Raw genomic sequence first — 17,140 nt, forward strand, 5'->3', positions numbered from 1 at the left:
ACCTCTGGTAAATAGGGGAGTGAGAGGACATGATAGCTAGAGAGCAGGCAGCAAGGAGACAGAAGGAGGGGGATTGCCTTTCTAATTACRGATATCTGTAACTTTCCTGAGATATAATGGGCAGAGGATGACTAACAAGTGGCTGAGTCACACAAACCGTGTGACTGAGAGTCTAAATTCAGCAACTAAGGAGCTTGAACACTCATGAAACTTGGAAATTTTCTTCTAATACTGTTCTAGTGAGGGGTGATCCTAAACCTCCTATAACCAAAGACTTTCCAGTTGCTGCTTGGAAACATCCAGCTTAGTAAATAAGTCCACATTCATGCTGGCAGGCAAATTTACTACCTGATTCACCCATTCCTAGCGGAGGAAGGAACTTCTGGTCAACTAAACAATTGTTTGCCTCTTTTCTACCCAAAGAAGCATTTTCAGGGAAATATAATCAGATATGTAGATTAAAAAAAAATATATTTAATTAGAGTCTTCATCATGGCAATTAGGTGAATGATGTTACTTACGGKAGAAACAATCCCTTGCCAGTCTTTGTAAGTCTATTATTACCATAAACTATTACTTGTAGAGTTTTCAGATACTTGGCACTTTAGGAAATAAGGATAAGCTGTGTCCTCAGTTTCAAGGTGCTGACTATCAAAAGCCTTTGTTTCATGCATGCTTAATCCTTGTGTAAATTGGTAGCACCACCAAAGGAAATGATCTCTGCCTTCCATTTCCCCTTACCTGTGACCTAGACTGGGGAACTGATGTAGGTTAAAATTATCTATTGTTTTTGATACCAGTTGATTGAGCAGGTGCAATCTTTGCTATCTGAAGTATCTCAGATAATGCCTTTAAAGAGAGAAGATATAAAGGTRGACTTCTTCCCTACCCAAATGGGATAGCTTGTTTTCCTGACAGCAATCATTGAAGAAATACAGGCTGATGGAAACTCAGGTGAATGTCCCTCCACACCTGAGCTTGAGTTTTCTGTCCATGTACTAGAGAAGTTTGGGCACCAGTAGGCTTTTGTGGATAGTGTAGATTGGTGGGGTTTACCTACTTGTGACTTGGAAACCCATAGCTCACATGGGACAAGTGAGCTGACCCACTTCTCCTTTACCTTTATATCTCTGGGAAAGGTAAGCTGGCTATAAAGCACAAATCCAGAATAGGCAAGCTTGATCTCTTTAGCCTCAGGGCTCAAACGTTAGTCATATGCAAATCAGTGATAATCAGTGCTGCTCAATCCTGAAGCTGCCTAGCAAATCACCGATTGAAAACATTGTTTTTAAAAGTACACATCTAATCCTTCTCTCCATAAAGAAGATCTAACCTCCCAACTCAGCAGCATTTTTTCAGAGCAGTAGTTGGACTGTTTCACAGGATTTCATGGGAGTTTCACACAGAGAGAAAGGAATCAAGGTGTTATCTCACTCCTAACCTTTCCTTAGTTCTCTTCCATCTCCTCTTCATATTAGCCAGAGAGTTTCAGCAGCTGATGCATTTATGAAATAGCTGAGAAGAGGTGGCCCTGACTTTGTTTYTCTGTGAAAAGTTTCACTGTCACAATTCCCGGGATGGTAAACAGCGCTCTGCAATTCTACATGCACAGTTTTAAAGATTTCTGTTTAATCAAGAGTGAAGTAAATGTCAGAGATTCAATGTTCTAGATCAGCAGTTTCCGACACTGATACATCTTAATCAAGCAATCAGGTGCCTTTTTTGTTAATGTTTGGTGTTTTCCACATTGGCGAAGGGAACAGATTTGCTGCTTTGCTCCGATGACTGCTAGCAGCAGTGTTTGTTGTTAACAGAGACATTTACACCTAACCACCAGTTGGCAGGTGTTAACACTTTGTTACTTGCTATTCCCACATGCTGAGGATTGTGGGAAAGCTGTCAAGCTCTCCGTCTCCTGTAACGCTTGCTTCGGTTTTACAACAACAACAACAACAACAACAAGCTCCGTGCAGAGGCTCTGCAGAAAAGCAGCGCTAGCACGGAAAACAACAGGACGGATTCTGATGCCTCCTGGTGCAGGCGGGAGGCAACATAAAGCTTCGTGAAGAGTTTGAGATGTTCCCTTATCTTGGTTCAGGAGTGGGTAGAGGAAGGTGGAGAGATTTTTTTTGGTGATACAGTCTGATCTTTTGAAGAAGCCAAGAGTGCTCCTGTGTGTGCCCCAGCACTTACAGTCTGCCTTTGACATTTGTACTCATTTGTATTCAGGAAAAAAGGTAYGATTCTAAGTACAGCATACAATCTGTGAAAATAACATGGAAAGAGGACAGTAATGTTTTGATTCATTTGGGGGTGACTCTGGAACATGAGAAATGAGAATTTCTATTGGTACAGCACTTGTGCAGAATGCAGATGTAGCCAGACCCCAGAAGACTCTGTGAACTACAGCAAATATATATATATATACACACATATATACATATATATATATCTATATAAAGACTTTGTCTCTCTTGCTTTCTGTCAGCTGTGTACTTATATATGCTCTGCCTTTGTAGCCACAAGGTCATTGTTTTATAGGCAAGTGGTTCAAATGACTGATTTATTGCTGATGATGTGAGGTTCGATTGATTTTTGATTTACAAGAAGACACTTTAGGAGGAGGAGTAGGGGGTGCAAGGCAGCTGCAGAGTCAAGTGCAGAGCAGCTGGGAAAGTAGCTCGTGCAAGTGGGCCATATTCTCTGCTGCCTTACATCAGTGCTTGTTTATATGGCTGATTTTAGCAGGGCTGCACAGGCTAATTCCACCCCTTCCCCTGAAACAGTGTGGCATGGATTGTTTTCTTAAATTGCGGAATTATGCCCTCAGAGAGGAAGAATTTCATGCATTTACTTTTTGATGGGAGTGCTTTAGGTGGAAAGAACATGAAAACAGGCGTGATGGTAGATTCTCCTGTGTGAAAACTATACCTGGACTGCCTTTTGAGCATGATCTCAATTTTTGAGTTATACCCCAATGCATCTTATGTCCAAACTGGACATTAGCTTTGGATAAACTTTGCCATGTGACAGGAAAGAAACTTATCCTTGCACTGTGATAGACTTGGGTTCAGGCTAGGATTTATGAATAAGCTCGGGTTCAGGCTAGGATTGTGATGGTTTGCCACCGGGAGAAGACATTCCTTGAGATATGCTCATGTTGGCTTGAGTCCACCGATGCCTGTCCTGTCAAACTGAAGCAATGTCCCCTGACAGGTTGGCCAAGTTCTTTCCTGGAAAGACTGCTCCTGCACGACATGAAGCTCTGGGAGATTTGGAGGCAGGCAAGCAGCAGGTGGTTAACAATATGGATGCACAGTCCTTCTCTAGTGGCCTGCCCCAGGTCCATATTATGCAAGGTAGTGTTGACATAGTCTTGAAATCTCTGAATTTAAATTGGTTATCATTCTGGAAGACAGGTTTGAAGTTAGTCAAAAGTTAGGGGCTTAATGGAGGAATCACTAAGTGAAATCCCCCAGACTGTATTTTGTAGGAAGCCAGAGTGGGATCATCATGGTTTCTTCTGACTTCATAGGTCTGTGAACTACTGCAGTAAGCAGTTTATTTAATGAAGTTASTCATACTTTTTCTTCATGAAAATCATCTCTGTACCTGTGCATCCCTTTAAAAAGCCTTCATGTTTGTAGAGCCTTCTGCAAGCTGGTTCTGACATATCTGTGCTAAATTGGGGTGTGTGTGGGAGGTACTTGCATACCTCTGCATACTGTATTTCCCAACTTTAGACTTCCCTTTAAAATAAATTACTTGCTGTGTTGCAGAAAGCAAGTCAGAGAAGTTACTAATACTGTAAAACTCAACACATGGAACAAATGTTCAGAAACACATAATGTGCATAGACATGGTCCTGAATTTGTTGCTGTGCATATTAAATAGGTTTTTTGTCTTTTGAAAACCCCAGGTAGAAAAATCTCACAGCTTRAGGAAGCTAGAATGAAGGTGGGAGGAGGGGGAAAAAAAGTCATTTCATGAATGGGACTCAGAAAGCAGGTTTGACTTCTGCCACACATCCTCTGTTGACTTAATTTCTTTGTGTACTGCTTGTTTTCTGTAAGTGGGGACGGTGCTATATGTAGATTTTGCAGGGCTAGAAAAACATATGCTGACTGTTTTCAAGGTGCTCACATGGAAAAAAAAAGTGATTTGAAGAAATGAAATTGCAGATTTGATTTGAGAGCATGGCTAAAAGCTGCCAAAATACTAAATCAGCACACTGTAAGAAGGTCCTTTCCTGAGGCTGTGAGTTTCCTCTCCCACCCAAAGACCAGGTGTAACTATGAGCACGTTCTCCTCTGCTAGAGCACTAAGTGGGTTATCCAGTTTCCACTATACCTTATATCCATTTCACTTCGCAGTGCAAAGGTTAAGAAAGATGCTAGCAATCATTTGTGTCTCCATTCATTGGGGGGTGATGGCTCCCTAAAATGTGGCAGCTATTTTGCTGTGATTACATGATCTCATCCACAGTTTCTATTTTCTGCTTGTACCTAGAGGTCTACAGTAAGGGCTTGGACATTGCTGGTTTTGGCAGTAAGCATACACACGAGTCAGTTCCTCCTTAAGGGACTGTCCATCTGGAGTACTGGTCTTGCAGACACAAGACCAGTCAGTTAAGCTATGTGCTTATATGAATAACTGAAAGACTGGGGCTGATCTTCATTACCTGTCAGTACCTTAGCTACCCTGGTGTGAGCAGAGTCCTCAGCATTTTGCAAGAGGATTCATGTTTAATTTGTATGATTTGATCTCTGTAAGTGAAACAAGGAAGGAAAGATTTCCTGAATTCTTGGCAGGATTTCTGCTCTTTTTTTTTTTTCTCTATATAAACTTCACTTCCCCCCTTTGCAACTCCCGCCCCTACCCCCACCCCACCCAGGCTTAAACAGTGCCGGGAAATTCTGTACTTACCCAGCTGTACTGTCTGAGGAAAGCCAAGTTTTGTTTTTTCTTTTCTCTGCCTCAAAATCATAATAGTTAGAAATGACTTTTTAGCTCACTGAGTTTCCCAGAGAGAGGACCTATCAGATACTTAACTGATATGCCCCTTGTACTTAGCCAAAAGGCCAAACAAAGGTTAGGGCAAGTGGATACACACGACTTCTTTATCCAAGTCCTTGAGGATTTCCCATTAACCAAGTCAGAGATTCTTTTTCTTTTTTGCAGGAAAAAAACCCTCCATAGATCAAATACAGTAAGTTAATTTATTTTGGTTGTAGCCCTCCTCCTCCTGCAAACTTGCAGCCTGTGGACAGAGATGTTACAGTTTGTTCTTCAAATGGAGCTCTTGCAGGAAAAAACAAAGTGATCACCCAAAAAGCTCACCTCAAAATGGGTCACTGCTAGGGAATTATGATATTATGATATAGCTTTAGACTAAGTTGATTTGTGTGTTAGCAAAGTGTTCAAGTAAACATCTCCTTGCATGTGTTTGCTGCTATGTTGATGACCAAATTCTTACGCRTGTTTTTGTATCACTTTACAGCAGTGTGACCTTTTTCTTGCTGTTTTTAAATGAAGTACTGAAACACTGGAGTTCTGTGAGTTAGTCCTTTCTTGTTCTGCAAGGAATGGAAAAGAGTTTGTTTGGACTGGCAGAAGCACTGATATTTTATTTACTGTGCCTTTGGATGGGTGCATTATATGTTCTGGGCCATGACAAGTGATTATATAGCATGTGATCCTGCAACATCCACTTACACAAGCACTCCTACCCAGATCAGGATGGTAAAACCTGTATCAGTAAAGACACCGTGACCCAGCACTAGGTGTTATCTGTGGGTGGAGTGCCCAAATGCCAGTTTATGTAATAAGTACTGGTGCCCTAAAATAGAACCATCCATGAGAAAGCCCACAGGCTGCAATAACATTTTCTCAGCCACRCTCACCATTAGGAGTTTCCTGGCAGAGCTGGACTGTATCCACAGGTCACATTGACGTCGCCTGGATTGATGGGATCTCAGCATCTGCCCCCTGTGCTTTCAGGAAGCTGAGTTGGAAGCTGTTTGGTGTAACAACCCTGTAAGATCAAAAAAGGGTGCCAGTGTCTGGCTGTGACTGTCAAAGTGATTTGTGTCCAAAAGCATAGTATCAAGCAATAGCACAGTGTCCATGTCTGGATGTGTCAGAGGACTCCCACTAGTCCTGGTCTCATACTCAACAAGATACAAGATTAAACTCAGGGCAAAATCTTTCTTTTTTGCTATTTTAAAATAGGTAAAAGTAGATCTTTAAATATAAAGAAATAGTTAAATATACATGAAATAAATAAATGTAGAATTGCTAGGAATATAGCAAGGAGGTCTCTAGTTCCCTTCCTCCTCCTGACCCCAGGAGCACCAGGTGATGTGGTACTATGGTTCCCACATCACTGCCCAGCCTTTGCCTCATGATTGTGTGGGTCCCCCGCCAGGATGAGACCTACGTCCATCCTTGCTAGCTCTGGTGGCGTAAAAGCTCTCCTCCCAAAATCACTTATGTGCTGTAGTTTTCAGGAAAGCATAAACCAGGAAGAAAAGGGAAAGGTGTTTCAGTGTCCCCAGAATGGGTAAAGTTGAGAAACCTGCTGAACCTGCAGTAATACTTGGGAAAAGTCTCTTCTTCCCTTGGATTTATTTTCATCTTACCTGCGCTTTGCTGCCAGATTGATAGGGCTCAGAGTTGATAAGGGTCTTCTCATGGGAAATATTTCTTTCAAGTAGTACATCTGAGCCATTGGGCTCAGAGAGTCAAGAGAGTCTTTCCTCTGCCATGAAAARATCACTCCTGGAGGGTACATATTTCACAGACAGGAACATTAATATGTGGAGCTGTGATGCTGACCCAGTACTTTGCTTTGGTACTAATTAATTATCTGGATTTTTTGAATAGTTAGATCCTAGGTAGCAAATGGTAACTGGTACAGAGAGCAGAAAGTGAACAGCAACTTTGCTTCATTTTTTTTTTTTTGAAAACTTAAAAATTCCAATCTTGTTGCATTAAGCTAAGTCATCCAGAAATGCTCCAGCTGTTCTTTGCATTGTGGAAGCCAAATTCAGCATCTCGATTTTTTTTTTTTTGTCTTTGTTTTTTCAGAGGCCAGTTCTGAAACTATTGACATGTTAGGTAATGGAATCTTATCTGTACTCTCCTTTCAGTTATTTGGATTTTCCTAGCTTGTTTATTTAAGGTGGACTCCTTCCAGCTGTTCATTTAAAATACCAAGTCTGCCAGCAGGTAAACTAACCAGCCTTTTTCAGGAWTTGGGAAGTCTAGGGGTGCTGGTGGCCCTTTAGACACCTTGTGGCCCTTTATTAGCTCTTTAGGCTTCCTGTTCTTCCTCACTGAATATTGTGGGGAGAGTCYGAACACCCAGGAATTTTGGTCAAAAGTGCTAGAACGAAATAACTGTTGTAGTTTGTTTTCTGTTTGTAACAATAGCTCCATTTGCTGCAATGCAATGTGTGGTGAACCTTCCTCTACTCTTTCCATTTGCAGAAGAGAGGTAATCCTTCCTTCAGTACTCCTGAGGGAGGATCTATTGAAGAGAATTTTTTTTCTCTGTTCCCCTCTGCCCCCAGGAACCTGCTTGCGAGAAGCTGCAGAGCAGGAGTGTTAGGATAAGAAAAGGRCAGAAATTATTTAGGACATTGTCCTCTTTCTGCACATACACAGAAACCCTGGAGCAATGGGACCAGTGCCCAGCTTGGGACGCTGGTGATAAATGAGTGATGAAATGTGAATGATCACTTCAGAGTTCTGCTTGCAACCTCCTGCTTATGCAACAGTTTCTGGGTGCATGATGAGGAGAGCAGCACATACTGTACACAGCTGCCTGCACCTAAGCAGCTCTAWGGGGTGAGCTGGGCATTGGGTAATCTCATGCTTGCATGCTGCATGCGATAGTCCCTTTCCTCAAGGAAGCATGTTCTTTCAGTGCTCAGCTCCTTCTACTTTTGAATGGAGAAGAAGACAGTATGTGGCTATGGATCAAATTATGTAGAGCTCTTTCTACAGAATTTGTAATCTCTGAGCTGGTCCTTTTGCTGTTGTTGTTTCCAGTGAAGCTGTTTGAGAACTTCCAGTGTTAATAATTTTAATCGAAGCCTTTCTAACTTAAAAGAAAGGCAGCTATCATAAAGCTGGAGCCAAGTGACTGGCTTAGGTCATGGAAAAGTGACAGGTGCTATGTTAACTAGCCTATTATCAGTGACTGCAGCAGGTACAATTCTGTAAATGACCATATAACCATGCARTAGTAGGTTTTGATCTTCATTTTCTCCCTTTAATTGGGTGGCCTTTCTCATGTCTCTCCCTGCCTACAGTCTTGTTAACTCACGAGAAGGGAATGGACTGGCCAGGAAATCAAAAGACTGGATACTCAGAATGAACAAAAGCACACAGCATTTTATAGCAATTCAAAGATATGGAAGCCTTTACACTTCTGAWACCACCTGCATTGTGTGCCAAAGATTGTGATGGGAACAAAAAAATTACATGGTTCAGAAAAAAAAGCCTTTTTGTGCAAAAATTTTAAAGAAATGGGCAACCAATTTTGTACTGGGGTGAGAGTAAAGCAGAAATGTTTGTCCTGACCTCAGTGAATGAGGTGGATCTAATTACTGTGTAACAAAACAAAGGAAGATGGCTTAGCAGTTTTTTTGATTTTGGATGCTTAGTGATACCACAAGGCTACAGTGTTTGACAGCTGTAGGTAAAGGTGGAGAATGTTAGCCTAGTTGTTTTTCCTAGAGTTTGTCAGGTTCACTGAGGTCCTCATATAGAAATCCATCAAATACTATTACGTCCATAAATGTGTTAATAATATTGTTAATCTTCATTAYGTTTTCTCTTGGGTCTATATGCTACATGAATATTTCTTGGCATGCCTACAGATCTCTAATTATTTGTATATTTAGCTTGCTTCAGGCCAACTTTAAATGAATGTGTATGGRAATCTTTGCCGTGTACGGGAGCATTTAAGCACCATACAATACCTGTCTGATAACGTTAGCTATGTGTCAGAAAAACCCGAAGAAAATGCAGAAGTGGAATCCTGATGAATTTTTTGATCAAAGTGATACATTGGGAATACAGCCAGTGATATTCAAAGGAGTTATGGCTGCCTTTGGACATTTCAAACCTCTGTTGATAGAAGTAATTGTTTATACTTTCTCAGGATAGCCCTGAGGGGATAAGGCAATGCCTACAACTCATCAAGAAATGTCTGAAGTAGCTCTTAGCTATTTTGCATGATAGCACAAAATTCAGCATGGGCAGAAATCTTGCCTGTGACTCTTGATAAATAGACAGGCAACATTTCCTCTGAGGTGAGCTTGTTTCTTACTCCGAACTGGAACTGAGCTGTCCTTTCTTGTCGCCCTCAGCCGCTATCCCTTTGGATCCCAGCATTAGGCATGTTATGCAAAGCCCTCTAGTTTCTTTGCACTGGAGTCACCTAGTTGCTTCTGGGTATGGGCAGCCAGTGACCTGAATATACCACTGGCAGCAGAAAGTGTGAGTTTTTGAGTAAATGCCAGTGAATGGAGAAGCACAGAGATCAGGAAGTTGGGCCCATAAAAAAAAAAGAGAAGTTATGAAATGCAGTGCTATAAAACTTCTTTTGTGGGGTCCTCACACCATTGGCACTTCCCTATTGTAGTTTATGACATTTCTGGCACCTCTGAGAGAAGGATAGCCCTGTCTTTCAATGTTCGAGGTTATTTACTGTGTGTTATTGGCTTTGAGCCTGCTGTTCCAGATAGGTGCACTCTCACTCTCTCCCTCTTCCTACACCGCTGCTCTCCCTTGCTGTTTCTGTGTGGTTTTACTTACTGCTTGGGGAAAAAAAAGTTGTGAGAAAACTGTGCAGGTATATTTGCTAGAATGGCATGCTGTAGGGGCCAGATTTGTCAGGGAGTTTTTGTGTCTGTGTGGTACAAGCACTTGAAGCAGGGTAGTTGGGTGCATGGAGCAGAGTGTGCTTAYGCCTGTAGAAATCTGGCTGATTGTGGCCCACCAGCTCCCATGCAGGCAGAGATACAGCTTGTGAGGCTCAGTGCTACACCAGAAGATKTTTGGCAGTCATTCTGACCATGTCAGGGCTGAGGATGGCAGAAGAGGTAAGGAGCTACAGGAAGCTGTCCCACAGACTGTATGTGGCCCTTAGGCCACTGGTTGGTCCCATGAGTGGTCCCCATGGTTAGCATCCCTGACTTAATTCCTACTATATATTCTCTTTAGTGGCTCAGTTTGGATGGATCTCCAAACTCCACAAAGTGGTTTGAGTGCTGTGGTGTGGTGGTGGCATGGTTGCAGTCATGCTGTGAAGGGCTTTTGCACTTCAGTGCTTGTGCAAATAGGACAGAGCCTCSAGCCCTAAAGTGATGAGCAGGCTTCCCTGAAGGCAAAGAGACAGACTAGAAGAGTGGCTGCTTGCAGTTTCTCTTTGGTCCATTTAGGTTCAAAAATCAGCCTTGCATGTGCTGAAAGAGCAGAGACCTCTGGTGACTGCCTTAGAAGAAACTTGCACCTTTCTTTTAATAGCTTTTGCAGCAGAKTAGTGCTTTCTTTTCCTTTTTGTATACCCTTATCCTATCATAGGCCTCTCTGTACCACTATGACTTGTTGAATCTCTCTCTCTTCCCTTACCTCAGCAATTTAATCCACTCTCCCTGTGCACCCTCACTTTTCATTTTCCCCATGCCTCTCTCTGTTTCACCACTGGTTAGGCACAGTCTTCCCCATAGAGCTGTGCTGCAGAAGAAGCTGCATGTGAGCCAAGAGGGGAGAAAGGATTTAGACACTTTTAAGTATAGCGTTTCTTCTTGACAGTTAGTCTGGTTATTCTGGCTGAAGAAAGAGAAACAGATCTGGTTCTTAGCCATCACTGCTGAAGCCTGCACTGCTGTTACACCCTGGACGGCGTCGGGTTCCCGTAAGAGGAGCAGGTCAATGGGAAGTGCTGCGCAGGCAAGATCCAAAATGCTCCCTGAGAGCCTCTGGGAGTGTCAGCAGATCTCTGACCAAAGCCAAGAGATGAGCCTCAGTGCATCGCTGGGGCTAGCTGACTGCACCTCTGAAATACGCGTAGGATTAGCTGTTGTCACACGCACGGCCTTCCTGCAGACTCAGGGTGTTCGGCTCTGCCTGCTCCCTCAAGCCATTGCGTAGAGCACAGTCTGYGTGAGGCTAGTGCAGCATGTAGGTTAGCCTGGTATCTCTGAGTGGTGAAGGAGGAGGGGAGAAGCTGTGAAAGAAGCTTTTTGATTTCATTACTTTCTTCACGCACCCTGTATCCTGTCTGCTGAGAGCACTTAGCAGATTCATGGACCTGGACTGCCATGTGAGTTGAAAAAAAGAAAAAGGGAGAGAGAGGGAGAGGGAGAGAAAACCAAGGGAATCCATTAAAAATTGCCTCTGCTACCTCATTAATCTTTTGCAGCAAATAATACATGCAAAACTTGGGCTAGCAAAGTCTCCAAAGAATAACATTTTTTTTGGTGAGGTTATAACAAATTAAAGAAATAAATTAAGTCACCAGCACAGCAGGAAAGTGCTTGAGGCCTCCTGGATTTGTACGTTTTACCATTGTTCTAAAAATAGACTGGGGAAAGAAATTCAAAGTCTTTCAGTTGAAAAATAATATTTGTTCTAAGTGGCCGTGTTTGGGTTTTTCTCCTGCATGGTGCTTCACAGCCTTTCCCAGCCCTGCAGCTGATTTTTGGAAGCACAAGCCGTAAAATGGTAGAGTGAAGGTAGCAAAGCCATGGTCTGGTGAAGGGGYTGGCATGCTGGTCCTTAGCAGGAAGGCTGTAAAGTAAAATTAGGACCCCTGTGCCTCACCCCATCGCAATTGCTGAGGCAACTAATGTATTTGAGACTATCAGTTGGTTTTCTAGCCTCATTAGTCCCAAATCAATGAAAAACTTCTGCTAGCTTCAGTGTTTTGGCGCAGAGGTGGCTAATGCCCCAAATAAGTGGCCAGGCAGTGTCCTTTCTTCTCTTGCTCTACTATAGACTAGTCATTTTTTTAAAGAGTGAAACAAGGATGCTAAGGCTTCCCAGGCTACAGCAGGGCTTCCTTCTGATTCCCATTCTCCATGTTCCCTTTTGCAATTTGCAGTGAAGTGTCGACAGAGAACAGAATTCTCTATTTTTTCTTAATTTCTTCTAAAATTGACCACTTCCCCTCTCATCCCAGCTGTTGCTTCAATACTTGCTTCTACCGCCTCTCCTCCCTGGACTACCTCCACTTCCCCATTCACAGCTTGAAGTCATTTCTTCCAGCTCCACCCAGGCTTTGCCTGGGAGAGAATAACTACAGACACTCCCTTTTAGCCTGTCTCAGAATTGGGACAACTGTTTTTTGTCACAGCCAGCTGAGCTGCTAAGTCTATAGGCAAACAATATTTTGACGGAGGCTTTTTAAAGGTATAAATGATGGGGAGCTGTCTAGCTTCCCAGTAAGGATTATCATAGGGAATTAGGTATGCTGAACTTCCCTTACTCCAGCCATTGTTCTTGTTGAAGCTCRGTACATAAATGTACATGGCGGAAAAAAAAAATCTGTTAAAGGATGCATTCAGAGTTGCGAAGGCAAGGGTGCCTTGGCCGGTAAACTGCAATTTACGTGTGATCCCCTGCTACTTACCCTAATTCTTCAGTAGTAGGAATTATTCTGTGCATGGGTAATATAAGGAAACATTTACCCTCACTTTCCTCGTAGCTCTTTGCTTCTGGAGCTCCGCCACTGGTTCCCTCAACCTCAGTCCCCTTCCCTATAGAAGCATCTCGATGGACTCAGTCATCAGTTATGTGTGGATTACCCGAGTATGGGGGTAATCCAAAGTGCATGACACGCACGTGCACACACTTGCACATGCACACACACACACAAGGTTACTTTAAAGTCAGAGAATGCCAGAACTCCAATTACCCGTGCTGTCTTCAGTTACATCCCCTTGTGACTCTATTATTCTGCTGTAACGTTTAATTACATACGCTTCTACTATTTTTCTCTTTTTTCATCCTTGTCTTATTTCATGCACAGAATGGACTGTGCTCAATTACTGAGCAGCAAATTAATATTTAGTTTTCTCCTTACTGCTCAGTGTGTGGCCCCTAGCCTTATTTACTGCACCATATTCAAGTCTGCTCTTATGGCAAAATGGTTGATTCCTCATGGGCTTTTCTGTGTCCTCATCATTTTAGTATCTGTGGTGACACGTGATTTATAGTGGAACCCAGCCTCCTGATGGTGCCCACTTACTGCTTTCATTCTTGGGATGGTTTCAGAGTGGAAAAACATGTTGAGGACAGCCATATAATTTGCTGTGAAGGGAGGTACCTAWTTTTGTTTGTTTGCAGCTAGCACGTGTTATAAAAGCTGTGGGTGAGCAGGAAGGAGGAAGGCTGCCTGCTTGTCTTAGTCTGCCTGCCACAATTTTGAAGAGGGGAAAACTCTTCCTTCTCTGAATCTATGGGGAAGGGCAGAAGAGCTTTTACGAAGAACAGGATGGGGACACCTCTACCCCTCCAACAGGGAATGTGCAGCATGAGCATGAATTTCATGCAAAACTCCTGAGCCCTCATAGGGGTCTCTTGGGAGCCAGCAGGACTGGTGCAGTGCTCAGAGCTGAGCAGAAACCATTGAAAGCTGTTAGCCGGAGAGAAGATTGGGAGGCCCCTAGTGTGTCCTCGCATGTGAGGATACAGCAGAGAGGAAGGTGCAGTGGAGAAGGGTGGAGGACTGTGGTTTGTTTCTATTTTAAGTCTGTGTTTTCTCTATTTTAAGTAGCCTGAATTCACATCTGTGCAGATCTTGACTCTTTGGCATGCTCGTGTTAAGGAAAGATGTGGAAAGGCCACCTCAAAGCACTGACCAGCTTGAGACCAAGTCGTACATGATTCTTCAGCTCACTGCTGTGCCTTTGGTGCCCCATTTCTATGCAGCCCTCAAAGTAGGCCCCCAGCACATGAATGCAAAAAGCCCCTGAGAAGGTCTCGCCTCCCATAAGYTTCGTGGAAGCACCCCTTTTGAGGCTGCCTGTACCACAACACAGACTCACTAGTCAGAGTAGGAGATAAAGTCATAATAAGTGCCATGCCAGGAAGGCACAGTAACACCAGGATTTCAGCCACACTGGTGCCACACTTCTGGATGCTCAGTTGTGCTGGCCACAAATTATCACCCAAAAAGCAACCAGCTGGGCAGCAGCTGGATTTCTTTGGTTAAGTTTACCTGTTTTTTGGAGTTTTAAATCCTGTTGGCTATCCTGGCTGCTGGGATCTGCAGAAAGCTTTCGGCTGTTGCTAATTGCTATGCTAACTCATTAGTGATTTTGGAAGGTAGGCTCTGTTTTTTTGGTGCTCACATTCTCCCCTGAGGCAGGAGGGGAATTGCTGCCTGTAAGGAAGCCCTGAGACAGGGGTAGGGCATTGTAKTGTGTGGGGCCTGTGTGGTTAAAAAGGATGGCCTATGTGTGGCCTTCTCACAGAGATCCTGATGGCACTGGACAAGAAGGTATCAAGTCAATCATCCAGTGTTCGCCAAGGCAGTGTTGCAAGTCATTGCATGTGCTGACTCTTCTCTGGTGTAAGAAAAGTGCATGGTTAAGCTTTACATGTGCAGTTTGGTTGTCCAGCTAGGGCCTAGCAGTACACAGCCACATGCAGATGGCAGCACTATTGCAATGTAATTAGGTACTCAGGATGTGCAAAGGTTCATGTGTTTTCTATGTAGAACTAAGCTCCGACATATTTGGGAGCCGTGGCCTTGGYAGGTGAGCCCTTCACTAATGGCTGTAACTGTTCTACAGCAGCCCTTTGGGACATTGGAGTATGCATGAATGGGAATGTAGGTGCCATCAAAAGCTCTCCGTTTCCTTTCCTCTACCTCTCAATACTGGGTAAGCCCTTCTGAGTAAAGGACCAATTGACTTCAACTGTATTGAGGATCCATGCTATGGTAGGGATTGCYGCTCGTGGTGGAGTGATTACATGTCTGGATCTTCCCCTAAACCAGAACAGACTTCCTTATGGCAACATGCTTGGTTGCTGAGCAGTAGGAATTTGGAGCCTTGCTTTCTCCCAGGATGACAGAGGCCTCTCTGTCATGGATGTGTGTTTCTGGAGGTGGYGTGTTCATACTGCAGGGTGGGTTTCACGTCCCAGTGTAGGCCTTAGGACAAATCTTTTGCACCCAGCCTTCCTGACCTGCCACCAGGAATCCCAGGTTCCTTGGGCAGTGTCTCCCTCCTGCTGCACTTGGGCCTGAGAATGGAGAAAGTTGCTACGTCTTAGAGGGATGCTATGTTAGCTCCTCCTATAAGAAAAATACCCAAGCAGAGACAGACATAGCAAGCCCAAATTCACACCAGTTGCTGTAGTATCCTTTGGTCTGTACGTGACATGAGATGAATTGGCAAGGCCTTTGCTAAATGTTCTTACAGTTAGAACTGACTGCTCTCTGCCTTTGAACTAGTTTCACTCAAGATATGTTCTGAATGCCAGATCCCTCATCCTTTAACAGACATCATTAAAAACGCAGGGAAATGTACTTGCGTGAATGATGTCTCAACTCCACCACTGTGGGAAAAAATAAATTGTTACTCACTGCCTCAGTCACTGTGGTATCAGGCCCAGGCTTGGCAGGAGTCATGGTTCAAGGCTTAGTCTCCTCTGAATTGTCAGCTCTCCAAACAATCTGTGTATTGTTGAAATTGAGGAATCTGTTTTCCACTGGGAATTAATGTTACTTGTATTTAGCCCTGGAAGTTTCTAAGCTACCAGATTTTGAAACTGTGGTTCTTAAAACAGGAAAGTGATTTTAGAGCACTGAGATTCAGAGTCAGTGGTCTGTATCTGCTCAAATGGAAGATCTGAGAGTGTTTTCAATGTCTGGATGACAATGTTTATCAAAGCAGGGACAGAGATGCTGATAGCTTCTCCAGTAATACTGCCCCATGTAAGCAGAGAACGACTGTGTTTCTGAATAGCCTCCTCATCACCATGATGGTTGACTCCAGGCTTGAGTATTGAATAATAGCTGAGGTTTCTGGCTTTACAAGGAGGAAGGAGAAGAAAAGGGCTTACAAGAAAAGTTCTCAATATACTTCTAAGACACTGTCACACTTTAAATTAGTGTTAGCTTTCATTTCCTATATAGCACATACTAACTACAGGAGGCAAAAGGTATGAGGCAATAGGACAGGTTTTCTTGTAGCAGTCGTGGGATGACCTGCTTGGAGCCAGGCTAAACTGAAATTAAGTAATACTTTATGAGCAGGAAGTTTAGAAAGATTTTTTTTTTTTTTTTTTTTTTAAGCAGCTTGGAATCTTGGGCACCTTTCTGAACTAGGACTTAAGCACTGTAGTGGGCAGTTCAGGCTTGGGGTTAAAAGCAGCTGGCTTAGAATGGCAGATGTTCCAAATCTAGACTTGGATCTGAGTCAGACTTCTGTGATAAGAACTATCTTTTATGTAAAGCTAAAAAGATGATCTGGAGATGAAATAGTTTGAAATAAAAGAAGTTGGGCCAAAATTTTAGTTTACATGGTCTATGTAAACCTCTCTTTCCAGCTATAGTTACTGATATATTTTTTATGTTCTTTGCTTCCTAAAGGCAAAAGTAACAATTCCATGCCAAAAAAGGCCAACTCTCTCAGCCTTTGCCAAAAGCAGCCTGGATTCCTGAATGGCCAATGTCACAGAAGTTACTTGTCTAAAAATTTGAGAGGTTTTTGTAAGTGTTGACATTGTGGACAGAAAGGGGCCCAACTAAACCCTAGTTTGGGTTTGGGTAAGTTTGGATCTTTATCTGCATTTGATATCTCATCATGATGATCCAAGTTCCTCTCTGCTTGATGTCTTTTCCAGATTTCCCTGTATTCCTTTTATCTTTGAGAGGCTAGTGAACATCTACAGCACTTTTGTTGAAGAGTTTGGAAAGGGGACAGCTGAACATAATCTTCAGATAAATGGGCTCTCGCATGTATAAAAAAACCCAGGCCCATAGCTCTGAAAACCTTTTTATTTAGATTTCTTGCCAGAGGGTAGTGAAGGTGGTAGCAGAACTGTGATCCTGTGGCATGGCAAGCTGGGACGTGGAAAGGCTCAGGTATGCAACTGCAGCTTGGCAACCCAG

General features: G+C 43.2%; 1 long non-coding RNA gene across 1 annotated transcript in view; it reads left to right on the forward strand.

Moving 5' to 3' along the window:
- LOC146593013 (uncharacterized) overlaps positions 1-17,139 on the forward strand; it is a 34,696-nt gene extending 17,557 nt beyond the window's left edge. The window contains exon 3 of the long non-coding RNA XR_014896482.1: positions 16,619-17,139. This is a non-coding gene — a long non-coding RNA (uncharacterized LOC146593013). The remainder of the gene's footprint in view (positions 1-16,618) is intronic.
- The last annotated feature ends 1 nt before the right edge of the window (position 17,140 follows it).

This window comes from Rhea americana, unplaced genomic scaffold (genome assembly GCF_003343005.1).
Source record: "Rhea americana isolate MKP2758 unplaced genomic scaffold, rheAme1 scaffold_31, whole genome shotgun sequence".
In the NCBI taxonomy this organism is placed as follows: domain Eukaryota; kingdom Metazoa; phylum Chordata; class Aves; order Rheiformes; family Rheidae; genus Rhea; species Rhea americana.